Genomic DNA, 12665 nt, shown 5'->3' on the forward strand with positions numbered 1-12665 from the left:
AAATCTCGGTCGGTTTCTTCATCCTCTATCTAGTGTTTATTCATCTCAACAAAACCTAGAATCTTAAGCTTATAATTAATGGTTTTTGTATTTCTTTTAACCTTGAAGATTTAAAAAGAAATCTAGGTTTTTTATCCTTCATGATGTTTAATCTTTGATTGTTAACGAGTTTTCGTTAATAGATTAATGGATTTGGTTATGCTTGATCTTTGATTGATTTTTAGATTGAGAATTGAGAAAGTAGAGAGAGAAATAAATTGACGGAAAAGTGGGAGAGGAGAGGGAGGCGCTCGTGGAGGCGCCTAAGCAATTTAGGGAGGCCCCTATAGAGGGGAGGCCCCTACAACATTTTTGGGAGGCGCCTATAGAGGCGCCCCTCTAGAAAATACTCAAACCCAAGAATTAAACAATCCATAGTAGTTAATTGGGTGTATTTTATAAAGAGTCCATGGGTATATAGACCAAAATTAATTTGATAATAGGTCTATAGACCATTCTTCTTAGATTATGGATTTTTGGTCCTTTTACAAGAAGGGTATAAAGTATGGCTAATTTATTGGGTAATACCAAATGTATCCCAAATCAAAAAACCCCGGGTTTTTTGAATTTACGAGGGTTTTAGGAAACTTTCCCAAAACCCGTGGGCGTGATTTGTGGGGGATCTTTATTCAGCCGAAACAGATTGGATACCAATCTTCATTTGGGAAAAAATTTAGGATAAATTTTAGGATAAAAATTTAGGAAAAAACTGTTAGATTCTCACGAAAATTTCTCTCTAAACCTACTTCATTTGGGATTTCAATCGGTTTAATGTACCTTGATTTTAGGATAAATTTAGGAAAAAACGGTTAGATTCTCACGAAAATTTCTCTCTCTTCTATAATCTGTTTAGAAACAAAATCTAAACTTTCCCAAATCAATTTTCTCTCTCTTCTTTCAAGATTTAATATGGAGATTTATTAGCCAAAAATATGGAGATTTATTAGAAAAAAAAAGATAGAAACAAATCATAATTTCTCTCTCCTCTAAACAGATTTGGAAATCAAATTTTCTCTTTCCTATTATCTGAATCAATCTAGGATCAATTTAGCGTGATTTGGGGGTTAATATACAAAACATATATATCACTTTCTCTCACTTAACTTTCAGTTTTGGAAATAGTATATTTTTCTGGAAACATTAAAGCAGCATTTGTTTTCGTTTTTACTCATACATAAATACACATTGAATACAAATTATGAAACAAATACGTAAATTATGTATTATTTATGACGAGGAAACCATCATTTGTCAAGTATACAACATAATTTATCAAATGTATGTGGGTCTTGTTCAATAGATTACACATAATTTCTTTTACATTACACATAATTTCTTTTACATTACACGTCCTTTACATTCTGTTACAAAAAAAGTACAAAATCTTCTTTGGTTCAAAAATGATGCCCATCCATGTACTCTCCATTAGTTTCGTTGACTCACTTTGATTTGATGATTCTCTTTGAAATTTCATCTGGTATCTACACACATAAATACACATACATTAAAGAAAAAAAAAACCATATATTGTATTATAAACTACATGTATAGTTTCGTAAATTATATATAATGTTTGTCAAATTTTGACATCATTTGAAGGTTTTGAGTAGTTTGGTAAACTTATCAAGGCTACTGTTTTGGGTGAAAAGTACACGTAATGGTAAATAAATAATATACAATTTATGTGCACTTATACGTAAATTATATACATAATGGTAAGAACATGAAGATATACGTAAATTATATATAATTTATTGTAAAGTACATGAGATTTGATAATAAAGAGAAGTATTTCTACTAATGAAATGAGTACTGTTTTGGTGTTAAAGCACGAGTAATGTTCTGTAAATTACCCATAATTTCCTCTAAATTGTGGTAATTTACGATAAAGTACATGTACTGTAAATTCTGTTATTAGTAACCGTACGAAAGAACAAATGTTTCATAAATCCGTACGGATTGAAAACCGGATCTGGAGAAAAAAAAAATGAGAACATCATAAATCGATTATGAAGATCTTAGAGAGAGAAAATCACAAATAATGATGAATATTTGCATAGATGATACAGATTAAAAGATCAAACGAGGTAGATGAACCAGATTATACTGAAAATCATGGATAACTTTAAAGATGATGATACAAAACATAAAATATTAAACAGAAAGATGAATACGAACCTGGAAATTAGATGAACCAGATTCAATGACGATGGAAATCAAAGATTAATCAAATATTAAACAGAAAGATGAATACGAACCTGGAAATTTGATGATGGAACAATTAATAAACGATTGTGGATTGAGTTGGTGAAATAGATTGGAAGAAGAGTTCGATCTTCAAAAATGGAGGATGAAAAATCTTTTCTGAATCACATTAGGGTTGCGGTTTTAGAGAGAGAGAAAAATGATTTGGATTTTAGTTTTAGATAGAAAGAATATATGGTTTCTGTTACGGAGGAGATTGGAGAGAGAAAGTGGGAGATAAAATAGGAAAGAGATATTTAGGGATTTTGGGAGAAAAACCGTTTTTATATATAAGGAAGGTTAATTTAGGTATTATGAATTAATATGTATTCTAGGGATTTGTATTTTCCCTCTAGATGTACCTAAAAGGACTAGATATCCATTTAGATTAATATTTTGGTTTTTAAATCCTTTTTAGGATTATAGAGGATTAAATCTCCTATTAGGACCCTATTTTTGGTCTATAGACTCAAAAATTCTTTTATAAAACCCTTGTACAAATTCATATTATTCCCACTATAACTCCCCAATTAAGTGGTTAAAATGAAACCTGGTTCCATGAATTTAGTAGTAAATCAAGTACATGCCATTATGTTGAGTAAACTACACTGAAATTTGGGTTTACTGTATTTACTCCGGCTTGATGCATATTTTGTTTAATTTGAATTACTTTATGTTCATACAGTTCAATTTATACTTTTTTGGTTTAGTCGTTTAGAATACCACCTTTGGGAATACTGTGAGAATTATCGTTCAAATAATTCAAGTATTAGTCGAATGATAGAAATATATTTCACAATAGTAAAGAAGAGAGAGAGGTAGAGATTAATATTTCTCTTGTGTATTGACAACAATGAGGGTTACAGGTATTTATAGACTAATGAAATACAATTAGGGTAAATCTAGGATAAAGATTACAAGTATATGATGTTTATCTAAATATAATACGGAGTCTTCTGGAACATAGAGACCGGTGGGACCGGTCTCTCTCTTGGCCGATCGGGTTATATGGATCGGGTGGCCGATCCATATACTTAACCCTAATACTCCCCCTCAAGTTGGAGCAGGAATGTCAATGATGCCCAACTTGCCAATAATGGATTTGAAAGCTTCTGCACCTAGTGGCTTCGTAAGTATGTCAGCGAGTTGTTCCGAGGAGGGAGTAAATGTTGGAGCAATCAAGTTGTTTTTAATCTTCTCACGAACCAGATGGCAGTCGATCTCTATGTGCTTGGTTCGGTCATGAAAAACTGGATTCTCGGCAATGTGAATAGCCGCACGATTGTCACAGTGGACCGGCATGGGGGAAGAATGATCAATCCCTAGATCGGAGAGAAGAGATTTGAGCCATTGAAGCTCACAAGTGAGAGTGGCCATGGCCCGATAATCAGCTTCCGCGGAAGATCGAGCAATAGTGTGTTGTTTCTTGAATTTCCAAGAAAGTGGGCTGGACCCAAGCATTGTGATATAACAGTGGTGGATCGTCTGGTTGTGGGACAGCCAGCCCAGTCAGAATCACAGAAACCAGAAGACGACTAGAAGAAGAGAGTAAGATTCCTTTTTCAATGGAACCTTTGAGATATCGCAAGACTCGGTGTGCAGCATCCATGTGTGAGGAACGAGGATCTTGCATGAATTGACTAAGACTGTTGACTGCAAAAGTAATGTCCGGACGAGTCACAGTGAGATAAATAAGGGGGCCTATAAGGCGACGATATACTGTGGGATCCTCTAGGGGTTGACCATCTGTTGTAGATAGTTTCGATTTTTGATCCATAGGAAAAGGGGAAATTTTTAAAGCGGTGAGTCCCGAGTCTTTGAGAATGTCAACAATATACTTGCGTTGACACAAAAATATGCCTTTAGAAGATCTGGATACCTCAATACCTAAGAAGTATTGAAGACGTCCAAGGTCTTTGAGAGAGAAGGCAGCGCTAAGGAAGGATTTGAGGGAGGATATGGCTGAATTGTTAGTCTCTGTGATTATGATGTCATCAACATAAACCAAGACATATATTGATGTGGAACCTCTGCGATATGTAAAGAGAGAGTAATCGGAGAGGGATTGCACGAAACCTCGTTTCAGTAGTACGGAGGAAAACTTAGAAAACCACTGGCGAGAGGCCTGTTTGAGGCCATAAAGAAATTTTTTAAGGTGGTAGACACGTGTCTCCCCCTGAGGTGAAAAGCCAGGTGGTAACTTCATAAAAACTTCTTCGTCCAAATTTCCTTGGAGAAAGGTGTTGTTGACATCCAATTGGTGGAGAGACCAGCCCTTGACTGCTGCAATGGACAGAAGAACCCTGACTGTTACTAATTTTGCGAAGGGGGCAAAGGTATCAGTGTAGTCAAGACCTTCGACCTGAATATAGCCTTTGGCAACGAGTCGTGCTTTGTAACGTTCGATTGAACCATTAGCGTTGAATTTGATTTTGTAAATCCATTTGCACCCAATGGGTTTCTTTCCAGCTGGAAGAGGAGTCAAGGTCCAAGTATTGTTAGATTCAAAGGCCTTGATTTCTGCGGACATGGCCTCCCTCCAATGAGGGGAAGTCATAGCCTCTTTGAAGGAAGTGGGTTCTTCATGTGAAAGGACCGATGTGAGGAAAATCCTGTGGTCTTTAGAAAAGGGTGCGACTGAGAGATAATCCGTGAGGGGATAAGGGGTATTCGACCGAGAATTAGAATATGGCAGGGAGATATTGTTACAATCGTAATCTGCCAGATGAGGTGGAGGCCGTCGATCACGTGTCGGACGCCGATTAGGAGGAGGGGCGCCCATAGAGATCGATGAGGACACTTCTGTCGAAGGAGGCGGGACGGTTTCGGGCTGCTGGTCGGTGAGATCAGCACCCTGTGGAAGATCACCCGAAGAGGGGGGTGCCGATAGAGACTGGAGACGGGCCTGTGTAGGCGTGCCCGTAGAGAGGTGTGCCAGAAGTGGCCGAGAAGATCCCTGACCAAGCGTACCAGGGGGTGCCTGCAGAGGGCGAACCGAAGTGTGGTCAGGGGTTGTGGTAGGCGAACCCGAGGACGGGGGTGCCTGTATAGTAGGAGCAACAAGTTGACTAGAAGTTGGAGTCAATGAGTCAGACCTGGTTGCCGATAGAGAGGGAGTCGGCTGAAGCCGATTGTTGGGATCGTTTAGGCCCGTGTTCGGCTTAACAGTGGGTGCCTATAAGTCATAGACGGCGGAAGGCGGAAAGGTGAATGTCCCGTCATCCAATATGGATAAAAACGGTCGTGATGGCCGAGAGGGTTGTTGATCAAGCTTCTCGAATGGAAATCGATTTTCTTGAAAAGTAACATGACGAGATGTGTAAATCTTATGAGAATTGAGGTCATAGATTCTATAACCTTTTTGAGCGTAAGGATAACCAATGAATATGCCGGGAGAAGCGCGGGCATCCATTTTCTGACGTATGTTGGTATTGTGAGCGTAACATAGATAACCAAAGACCTGAAGGTTGTCAAGAGAAGGGGGGGGGAGCCCATGAGTATCTCATGAGGTGATTGCCCTTGAAGGACGGGTGTTGGAATTTTATTGATTAAGTATACCGCTGTCAGAACACATTCTCCCCAAAATTTGAGTGGAAGATTGGCTTGAAAGCGGAGTGCCCTAGCCACATCAAGGATGTGACGGTGTTTTCGTTCTACCACCCCGTTTTGTTGAGGGGTGTAGATACAACTTCTTTGATGAATAATACCCTTATTATTAAGAAAATTTTGAATTTCATTGGAAAGAAATTCGGAGCCGTTATCGGATCGTAACGTTTGTAAAGACGGAAATAAGAGATTGTTATTACCGGAACGCATGTTTGTAATGTTAGATTGGAATTGAGTAATGGTGTAATTCACAAATTTAGAAAGAAGTTTGAAAGTTTCTGATTTGGAATGCATAAGATAAAGCCAAGTACACCGTGAAAAGTCGTCTACTAATGTGAGAAAATAGCGACAACCGGATGTTAATGGTATATTGAATGGTCCCCATATATCGACGTGTATTAATTTTAAAATACGAGAAGATTTAGATGCACTAGAAGGAAAAGAAAGACGTGGTTGTTTAGAGAGAGGACATATATCACACGGAACTTTATTGATTAAACCATTCTTAATACATGGATATTTAGAAGAAATAAAAGACAAACGTTCTAAAGACGGGTGGCCAAGTCGCCAATGCCATAAATCAAAACTACTAGAACTACTAGAAAGAAAAGATGAAAAAATCCTAGGTTCCGTGCGAAAGTGATAGAGACCGTCATGAAGATCACCAAGTCCAATCGTCCTTGTCGTTGTTGGGTCCTGAAAGACACAAGATGATTTGTTAAAATAAACACCACAATCAAGATATTTAGTGGTTTCAGAAACCGAAATAAGATTAAACTTAAAAGTCGGTATATGTAAGACATTAAGAAGATGAAAATCTTTAGAAAATGGAACGGAACCAATGTGAATAACTTGTGAACGTGAACCATCCGGTAAACGGACGTAATAATTTGATGGTGCCTTTGTATAAGACGAAAAAGATGAAAGGGAGGCGCATATATCTTCGCGGCTCCCGAATCGATTATCCATGGAAGAATATAAGAAGACTTACCCGTGAAGTTGACCGTTGGATTGGTGCCTATATGGAGGGTGCTTGCAGTAGCTTGGTTATTCTCAAATAACCGAACCAAGTGATGGTATTGGTCTTGAGTCATTGTGGTGGCTGAAGGCACCCCCAGCTGTGTCGGGTCAGAGACCGAACCAGTCAAGACAGAGCCGGCGGGCTGGGTCTGTCGGGCACGTGGAGGATAGCCATGCAATTTGTAGCATGTATCCTTCACGTGCCCATGTTGGTGGCAATGTTCACAATAGGGCCGAGCCCGTTTCGGTCGTTGACGGTCTTGCCGGTCGGTCCTATCAAGACGTCCTCCCGACGGTTGTCCGGCGGCTAAGGCGGCGGCGTCGGTGGTGACCATATCCGAGTGGGTGAGATTTTGTTGGATCTCCTCCTGTTTAACCATACTGTGAATTTTAAGAACAGACGGGAAGGGATCCATAAGAAGTATCTGACTTCGGATATGAGCGAAGCGATCATGGAGTCCTTGAAGAAACTCCATGGCCCGATCCTGATTAGATCGATCAATTAAAGCTTTACCGTGACCACATTGACATGGTTCGATAGCAAGAAGAGATTGGAGCTCATCTTGGTGAGACTTAAGATTAGTGAAGTAAGTAGAGACGTCTAATCCGTCTTGTTTCATTGAAGAGATTGCACGTTTGAGTTGAAAAAATTTTGGTGCATTCGTTTGATGGAATCTATCATAAAGATTTGTCCAAATTTCAGCAGCAGATTCATCATATAAGATGGATTGACGAAGATCAGGAGAAACTGGTTGACTAACCAACTGGATACGAGATCATTACATCTCTCCCATGCATGTAAATCAACTGGGGTTGTCGGTTTAGAGATTGAACCATCGACAAACCCGAACTTATCTTTGGCTCTTAAAGCCATCTTCATCCCTCTTGCCCAGGAGGCATAGTTATCTCCGGAAAGAAAAGGCGTAATCAGTATAGTAGTAGGAGAGTCACTATGATGAATATCATAGGTTGCAGAAGAATGTGGAGGAGTGGTTGGATTGTAATCGGAACCGGATTCAGTAGGTGCAGACATGATGATTAAAGAGAAAGATCGAAATCGTAAAAAAAAAACGAGAGGCTCTTATACCATGTGAGAATTATCGTTCAGATAATTCAAGTATTAGTCGAATGATAGAAATATATTTCACAATAGTAAAGAAGAGAGAGAGGTAGAGATTAATATTTCTCTTGTGTATTGACAACAATGAGGGTTACAGGTATTTATAGACTAATGAAATACAATTAGGGTAAATCTAGGATAAAGATTACAAGTATATGATGTTTATCTAAATATAATACGGAGTCTTCTGGAACATAGAGACCGGTGGGACCGGTCTCTCTCTTGGCCGACCGGGTTATATGGATCGGGTGGCCGATCCATATACATAACCCTAATAAATACCTCATTATAATGATTTGAACATAACTTAAGTGAAGATGATAACATCAAAATCATAAACTAGCATTAACTATTGGATTAGAAGACAACAATGCACATGTAGAGAGAGAAAGTGTCATATCAGGTTTGAAGATGAAAAGAATGATGAGGCATCATCATCATCATCATCTTTAGAACAACAAGTTGTGGTTCCCTTTGATCTCATAGTTTCTCTACCAAAAATTAAAAGTAAATAAATCTTTAAGGTGGAGAATCATATGTCAAACCTCTTAGAATTGGTAGAAAAATAGGTGAAGTCCTTCAAATGCCCAAAGTTTTAATGAGAGAGACTGAAGGAGGCACTTTTATTAGATTCATAAACTAGAGAGAGAAGTCATGTTCCTGTTTGGGAAATCTGGGTATGAGTATATTTCCATATGATCTGGACCGTTGGAATCTTCAACGGTCCATATCATATTTTAGATGAAGGACCTGAAGCAAAACACGGTATACTTGAAGACTCAACTGTCAATTCTCTATAATTTCAGAACATCACGTGAATTCAAGTCCTCCGGCCACGTGTCGCACTCCGATTGGGTCTCTTTTGACCTCGCTTTTCAGAGTCCCTCCATACAGCATTTCTCTATACAAAAACATCGATCTAGGATTTTTGGTATTTCTTCGGAGAAAATAGACCAAGAAAGGGTGGAGATCAGTTTCTTTTTACACAGACTTAACCTATCACGGTTGAGAACAACCCCACCAGAGGCAACCCACGAGAAGGTGTGCACCATTTATTTTAACTAAAAAGTGGATCCCACCACTTATTGCTAGTCCCAATTCTTTCCTTCTTTAATTTGCACAGGGATGCGTGAACCCTTGATTTGTGTGTTTGGAAGCAAGTTGGAAAAAAGAAAAAAGGGAAATGCTAAATGTACGAAAAAGATTCTTGACAAAATGTCATTTGAACGGTCCCGATTAAAGTCAAACTTTGAAAAGCTTTGATCAATTTTTGTCTTTTAGTGAAAAAGAGTCATTAAGTCACAAATTTTGTAAAGGATCTTGTATATGTAGCACTCCCGAAGAAAAAAATATGGAGAATTTTTTTCTCAAAACTTATACCCTTTTAACTCTAAAAAGAAAAAAAAACTTTTACCCTGAAAATCATTTACTAGAATATTTTATGTATTTTTTTCTATTTAATTCGTTAAGAAAAAATATCTTATTTTTATGTGTTTCTACTTTCCAATGTTTATTAGTATTAGAGAAAAATATTTGTCTTCACAACTTGTCACACTACTTTCTTTTTACACTACTTTTTTTTTTTTTTTTTTGGTCTAACACAAAAAAAAAAAACAAAAAAAAAACAAATCAAATTATTCATAATTTTTATCTATAAAAGTATCCTAAAATAATATATCTTAAAACATCACATCGTGGAATATTTTTGAAGAATAAAATATCACATCGTGAAAGATTTTTGTTTAAGACACAACAAAGGCCTTGAGAATAAAGAATAAACAGGGAATAAATTCTCTAGGAAATCCATGCTTTTTTTTATTTATATATTCTCGAGAATATATTCTATTTTAGTCCAAAAATTCACTTGATCAAACATTACTCCCTAATCTTCATTCCCTTTATCACCTTCACCACAACTTCCCACCACCACCATTCCGGTTGAGGGAATAGTTTTTTTTATTCCCCAAAGTCGTGGCCAGAAAAAATAGCATTCAGATTCTAGCACTACCCTGTAATCCCTATACAACAATGCCACCACAACAAAATCGGTATGCCTATCTTCATACCCTCCAACTACATATCATGCTTGAGTAAAGCTTCACTAAGAGGTGGACCATTAATAATTATGAACGTGAAAAAAAAAACGCCAGTAAAACATTTACTACTGGCTCACGAGAAACGGTTGAATTAAAAACAAAATAGTTGAGAGAGAGAGAGTGTAAGGAATTTGATAAAGAGCACCAAATAATAGCAAACTATATTGAAGCATTAATGACTACCTAATAAACTACTTGCCTTTAATACGAAAAAGAAAGGGAATTAAGAGATGGGAAGAAAAGATCAACTTGTAACTGTAGTATGAAATTTTAGAGAGAGAGAGAGAATGGGATTGTCAGGACTGAGGACGAGATTTAGATGTTGCAAAAAATAGAGATGCATCGGTTGGAAGAGAAAGAGATAAAGACTCTACATAAAAAAAAGTAGAGAAAAACTAGAGATATGTCCTAAGGGAGTAAAAGAAAATAGAACTTTCACCTTTAGAAGAAACTCTTTTCCTAGTGGGAGGTGGGTAAGATATTCCCACTTTTTGAGGAAAAAAGGGAAAAAGAAATCACGTAATTGCTTATTTCCTTTTCCATAAATTACTGACCAAACACTTGAAAAAATTTCATTATAGAGAAAAATTTTCTACTTTCACCGAACAAAAAGTATACTCAACCCGCTTCTTGAGATTCCCACTTGAACCGCATGTGAGAGAAACTAGGGTTTCTCTCTCCTTTCACATGTTCAGTCACATGGAGAGAAACTTATTTATCTGAAATGCGGTTCAAGTGGAAGTCCCAAGAGGCGAGTTGTCTAGCCTTGTTGTTTCCCCGAGAAAAAACGTGTATCAAACACAAGTTGATGGAGGCCATCATCATGGGCCTCACGACCGAGTCCATTAGGGTTAGATTTGAGAGTTTCAGGTTTAGAAGTTTCTATGTTTGAGTATCTTTGATATTTAAGAATCCTAGTTTGAGTCTGTCTAGAAGTTTCTCAGTTCCTATAAAAGGAAGTCAGGTATGTCCTTGTTATTCAGATCATATAATATTATGAATCAAGTTTATTGTTAATCCATAAAACCATGCCCCTAAAACTTTAGTATTTTGAAGAGTTTCCTCCACATTGAATCTCAAATGAGTGGAATATAGCAATTAATCCATACATTAAGTATACTAGGGAGACGTATTTCTTTTTTCAAAACTGAATTTGAAATATAAATTAGTTTGTATAATTTTAGTTGTTAGGCTCTCTATATCTACATATGAAGCTTGACTCTTGGAACTTACTCTCACTTGCAGTTACACAAGTGAACAACAAAGAGCTCATACTCATATATGGAAGTATGTTTTCAGTTCTGTACATTCAGAGACACTCAGATGTGCTGTTTTATTAGGCATACCAGACATAATTCACAGCCATGGAAAACCCATGCCTCTCTCTAGCTGAAGGAAAGTAAGATTCAACTCATTCACTTTCATTAACAAACGATTTACAAGACTTCTTAGTTATATAGCTAACCATTCTAGAGAGAGAGAGAGAGTGAGAGTAATAGTTCGTTATCACTAATTACAATATTAACTAACACTAACAATATTAACTAACTTCATAACAGCCATTATAGTAGGCGCACGAGTGAAGTACACGAGTGATGGAGGGAGTGCCTTTAGCATTCGTTCTTTCTTCCTTCTGAATCTTCTTCTTCCTTGCATCCTCTTACACTAGCCTTGTTGCTGCACTCTCTCTACCACCAGCAAAGACTGATTACGTCCATCGTCTAATGCGCTTCTTGATTCACGGTGGCTTCTTTCTTACGCAAAAACTTGACGAAAATCAAAAACAAGAAGAAGGGTTTGTGCTGACATCATCTTCAAGGCTCTTGCTTAAAGACAATACTACCAACATGTCATCTGTTGTTCTAACCGTCGTGGATCCTATATTTATGACGGCTTTGCATTTCTTAAATACTTGCTATGAAGAGAAGAGTACCGGATCCTCGGCATTCATGGCTGCTTATGGTATGCATCTCTGGGAGTTCTTGGAGCAGAAGAAACCTGAACTTGGTAAGGCATTTAATGAAGCCATGGCTAATGACTCTTCCTTGGTTGATGTTGGAGGAGGCATAGGCTCTGCTGCTAAGGCTATTTCTGCAGCATTTCCACACATAAAATGCTCTGTTCTTGACCTCCCAAATGTGATTGCTGATTTGCCAAAGGACAACAACAACATAGAATTCATTGGGGGTGACATGTTTGTGTCCATCTCTTGCGCCAATTCCGTTTTCATGAAGGTATGTCAACATCTGCATACACATATAACCTAGCTAGGTATTATCACTTCCCCTGCAGGAATAGCCTTAGTTCTTGCATGGAGAACTGGATTAGATGCTAAACACTTAGCACCCATATTATCACAGAAAATAGTCATAGGTTTTGTGACTTCAACATGGAGTTCCTTCAGCAGATAAGAGACCCACAGCAACTCAGAAATAGCCAAGGAGAGAGCCTTATACTCAGCCTCTGTAGAAGACTTTGAAACCACACTCTGCTTCTTAGAGGACCATCAAATGAGTGTAGACCCTAGAAAGAGACAGTAA

General features: G+C 37.6%; 1 pseudogene across 1 annotated transcript; it reads left to right on the forward strand.

Annotated features, from left to right (window-relative positions):
- The first annotated feature begins 10057 nt into the window (after positions 1 to 10057).
- On the forward strand, positions 10058 to 12412 carry LOC147542142 (putative O-methyltransferase 3 pseudogene; annotated as a pseudogene). The gene is made up of 3 exons (XR_015223518.1): positions 10058 to 10077; positions 11371 to 11510; positions 11791 to 12412. The product of XR_015223518.1 is annotated as a putative O-methyltransferase 3 pseudogene (transcript).
- Positions 12413 to 12665: the final 253 nt, after the last annotated feature.

Source organism: Eschscholzia californica, unplaced genomic scaffold, assembly GCF_041429995.1.
Source record: "Eschscholzia californica isolate CP2 unplaced genomic scaffold, dmEscCali1.0.p SCAF_4, whole genome shotgun sequence".
Lineage (NCBI taxonomy): Eukaryota > Viridiplantae > Streptophyta > Magnoliopsida > Ranunculales > Papaveraceae > Eschscholzia > Eschscholzia californica.